The sequence below is a fragment of the Paralichthys olivaceus genome, chromosome 24 (genome assembly GCF_024713975.1).
Source record: "Paralichthys olivaceus isolate ysfri-2021 chromosome 24, ASM2471397v2, whole genome shotgun sequence".
NCBI lineage: Eukaryota > Metazoa > Chordata > Actinopteri > Pleuronectiformes > Paralichthyidae > Paralichthys > Paralichthys olivaceus.
The window spans coordinates 1,544,919-1,549,599 of NC_091116.1; the positions used below are offsets into that span (position 1 = coordinate 1,544,919).

Consider the following 4,681-nt stretch of genomic DNA (forward strand, 5'->3'; position numbering starts at 1 on the left):
GTTCCCAACCTCAATGTTCAATAAAGATAACAAACTCCAACAGGCGCTAGGACAAATATGGCGCACCCACTGCAAACACAGGTGTCATCTCTGTCTGAATGTGTGTCTGCACAGTCAGTCACACAGTACAGTTTACTCTCTCAATAAACTAAGAAGGAACATGTGCATACCCTTTACCTGCATGCCAAGAAGCTATGAATCATTTAACCAGGTCAAAGTTCAAATCTAATCTGTAACAATTAAAATGAACAGTTAGGATTAGTGTTTGATGCTTCACCAGACAATACCTGTGACACAGATTTGGGAGAACTGATGATAGCGTCATTGATGATCAGTGATTCATGTTCTGTGGGTTGCTGCCAGTTCCCAATCAGTATGTGATGCATGTTCCGGCACATGTTAATGACATTGTTACTCCCTACCTTGACGAGTGTGCTGGCCTCAATCAAGGAGGCATTCTGGACCAGCACCATGGTTAGGATCTGGTTAGAATTTTTAGAGTTAAGGAATAAATGATAAAATTATAAAATAAAACTAATTTTACTGTTCATGTTTACCTGCCCCACTTAAGATGTCACAATAGTTCCATAATCTTAAATTGTTGACAACAATGTTAGAAATGATGAGGAAATGTGAAAATAAAGCTGAATGAAACTTGTTACAACAAACAGGCATTACCATTATTTATGGTCTTTCTTTTTCTTTTCTTTTTGCTGCGTCATTGGCTGAGGAATGCTCAGTGCTTCTTTTGATGTTAATATACCCTCTTATTTAGAGTCAGTTGTTTTGCTTTATCCTCTTACAGTTTTTTTCTGAAACAGGATTAATCAGGTTTATCAGCTGAGGTCATCTCAGCTCAGACTGGCAAGCCCTTTATCCCATCATAAAGGTACAGTGTGTTCTCACTTCCTTTGAAAAGCTCCTTCTGAATTCCCACACATACCTGACGCCCATCCCATATGCCTCAACAAGAACCAGAGTGTGCTGGTGCCCCTGTTTTGCAGTCATGCAACCTGAATCTTTATCTGATACCAATTCATGCTTTCATACCTGGTTTTGGAAATAATGTGCACACACAGTCATGTTCCAACAGGTGAACACCAACACACCAAACATCCCTCCTCTACATTCCTGGGCAAGCTAGGGCGTCATGTCCCAACCCAGTCTATTAAAGTGGAAATTCACTGCCTACACTCTCGACCTCAGTCTTCAGTATGTTGCAGTAAACCATGTGTCAAACCTGTTTTTTTAGGTATATTTCTGACCATAAGGACAAATCATGTGCAATTGTTTGGCCTCAGCACAGAACATTCAGTACATGAACAATGTAGTCTCACTCTAGAAATGACTCTTCCAGTGATCTGTTGTCGTTCATACTGCATTGGCCGGAACAGGATAGTACAAGTACATTTTTATATTACAGGATAGGCTGTGTGTGTGTGTAAAACCCATTAGTGCTACTTAATTGTTGGCATTCTACCTACAGCACACAGAAAGTATGATAAATAGTAGAAAATAACAGGGTGGAAGTAGAAAAGGCTGAAGGAGTGCTGTTCAGTGTCTAAAGTGGATATTTTGCAAACAATAGCTGCATGTTTGGTGGATATTTCTACCAAATACAATCACATGCACATTGGATATTGTAAAAAAAAATGCATTCTTAGCATTAGCTAAACTTATCGATAAAGAAAAAATATCATTTTACTAGTATTAACCAGTTAGCTGTCATTTTTGCTTTTGAACTTCAATAACTAGCTCCACATGAAGCTAGTAAGTTGACTCAAATTATAAAATATGCATGGGAGAGCTAATACAACTTGCTTAGAATTAAATTTCATTGTTTAAAAAAATTTAACTCTTGATGTGGTATAAAAAGGTACAAAAGATTGAGACCAGTTTGAGTGCACAGTACCTTATGATACTGTGAGGTATCAAGGTATTTGCTCATGTATGATGGTTACGGACCAGGATATGGCCAACCCTCAACTCAGACATAATTCTCTGCCTCTGCTCCTGAAAGAGGAGCAAATATTCACACTGTAGTGAATCATCAGTACAGGCAAACAGAAACCTGAGTCAGTTCAGGTGTTTGAAGAAACAACCCAGTGAAAACAAGTTGTCATTCGGTCAAAATCAGCAACATTGTCTCCATTGATGTTCTCTGTTCTTTTCTACAATATGTCTTTTCTGAATCTGTCAAAGTTTGTCAACGTTCTTCCTGGCTGTGTTCAGGTGCAGACAGGAAGCTGGAGCAGTAAACACATGAGAACCCAGCCAGCCAGGAAGGCATCACTCTAACAGCTGAATAATGACAGCGGCTCTTCTTCCTCTGCAGGCTGCGGAGGCTCAACATGGGCCCAAGGATTCTCTGCAACTTTTACAGGTGCACCATTGAGAGTATTCTGACTGGCTGCATCACCGCCTGGTATGGCAGCTGCATCGCCCTGAACTGCAAGGCTCTACAGAGAGTGGTGAAGTCTGCTCAGTGTATTGCCAGGACAGAGCTGCCATCCATGGAGGACCGCTACACTTAGCGGTGTAGGAAGAAGAGCAACCAGATCGTTAAAGACCCCAGCACCCAAACCATTAACTGTCCTGCCTGCTGCCATCTGGCCGACGATTTTTTATATTTTATATTCTATTTTTAGTTGTATTTTTTTCTTGTGTAATTTCTGAGCATGGCTAGAGGGGAGCATTTCATTGCCAGCAACTGCTGAATGTAATTGTTGTGCATATGACAATAAACCCTTGAATCTTAGATCACTTCTGCTTGGACCCACTGTGGGCTAATGGCACAACGGATGTGAGTAAGAAGTTGGTGTGTGGAAATCAACACTTAACAGAAGCATCGTCTCTCCAAAAATAACCTGCCACTGATCTGAAAAGGCTGATTTGTTATATCCCACACAAGTCTTTTATTTTCCAATGGGTCTTTCATGGTCATGACTGTTTAGCGTTCCAAAATATTTAATCAACTTCATCTGTTTCTCGTCATCTTCGGAGCTGAGACTGGATAGTTTCTGAAGCCAGCAAGCTATAAATAAACATGACTTGCATCTTCATTGACCACGTTTAAGTGTTTTTTTCATCTGTGCCATGTGCACAAACCACCAGTAATGTAAATTCCAATGTATCTGTGAAAGTAATTCCACTAATCCAGCTCTTGCTTCATTCCGTCTACAAGACGGGCCTGAGCCGGCTTTACTTCCTGAGGAGGCTCGGGTCCTTCAATGTCTGCAACAAGATGCTGCAGATGTTCTATCAGTCTGTTGTGGCGAGCACCATCTTCTTTGCTGTGGTGTCCTGGGGTGCGGGCATCAGGACAAAGGATGCCAACAGACTGAACAAAATCATAAGGAAAGCAGAGTCTGTGGTTGGCTCTAAGCTTGTCACCATGGAGGAGGTGGTGGAGAACAGGATGCTGGCAAAACTGCTGGCAATCATGGACAATCCCTCTCACCCCCTCCACAAAACACTGGACAAGCTAAAGAGCAGCTTTAGCCACAGGCTCATCCAACCCCGCTGCTCTAAGGAGCGATACAGGAAATCGTTCATTCCAACCGCAATAAGACTCTATAACTCATCTACCTCTGTCAGAGCCACCATCACAGAACTGCACTAATATACCTATCACCCTTGCACCATGTACCCTGTACTACACTACGCCCCATATACTGGAACATTTACTTCTGTGATATGTGTTAATTTAAACCATTTTGATATTACAGACCATTTTATACAACAATATTGTCTTTCGCACACCCAGTCTACATATTCTTACACTGATAGTATATTGTATAGTCAAGTACTTATATTTATACCCTACTATATACTATATATCATATCATATTATATCATACTGTGTATATTCTCTGTATATTCTTCGTATATATAAGTCTATATACACATATTTATACATGTGTACATGTTATTATTATTATATTATTACTACTGCTATTACTATTATTATTATTATATATACTGTTGCTGCCATTATTACTATATACTGCTATTATATTGGTATAATTACTATCTATATAAATATATATTATGTTATATTGTATACTATATATATATATATATATATACTGTACTACTATTCTTATATACTATCTAACAATAACATTACCATCATATCATCATTACTATTACCATCATATTGCCACTGCACTACTTGTCTGCCTATTCATCTTGTGTTTCTGTTTTTGTTCTTTTTACCTCAATGTTTTGTTTTGTTCTATTGTATTGTGTTTTGTTGTGTTCTGATACACAAGCTGCTATCACGACTTAATTTCCCTCCGGGGATGAATAAAGTAATCTATCTATCTTTATGGGAAGTGGAACTAAGGGATGTTGTGGTTTCTTTGAATGCCTAGACATTGACATGGAGCCCTTGCAAAATTTACAAGAAGCCCTATCACTTCTTTTTTTTTCACAAGAAGCCGTATGACTTCTTGTAAATTCTGCGTAAAACACATGAAACACATGAAATTCTTAATGGACCCAGAGGATAAGTCCATGTTTCACTTAAATGTGTGGTACCCATAAGAGCCTCACTGGTCCAGTCATTAACCTACTTGTTGTATATAGATGCAAAATCCTGTGGATGATTGTTCACATGACCCTGCTTGTGGTTCACTCTGGGCCTACATGGAGCTCATTAAAAAAAATCCCATGGGCG

General features: G+C 39.4%; 1 long non-coding RNA gene across 1 annotated transcript; it reads left to right on the forward strand.

The window, feature by feature from the left end:
• Positions 1-992: 992 nt before the first annotated feature.
• LOC138407099 (uncharacterized) lies at positions 993-2,758 on the forward strand. The gene is made up of 2 exons (XR_011240531.1): positions 993-1,212; positions 2,233-2,758. It is a non-coding gene; the product is annotated as an uncharacterized lncRNA (long non-coding RNA).
• The last annotated feature ends 1,923 nt before the right edge of the window (positions 2,759-4,681 follow it).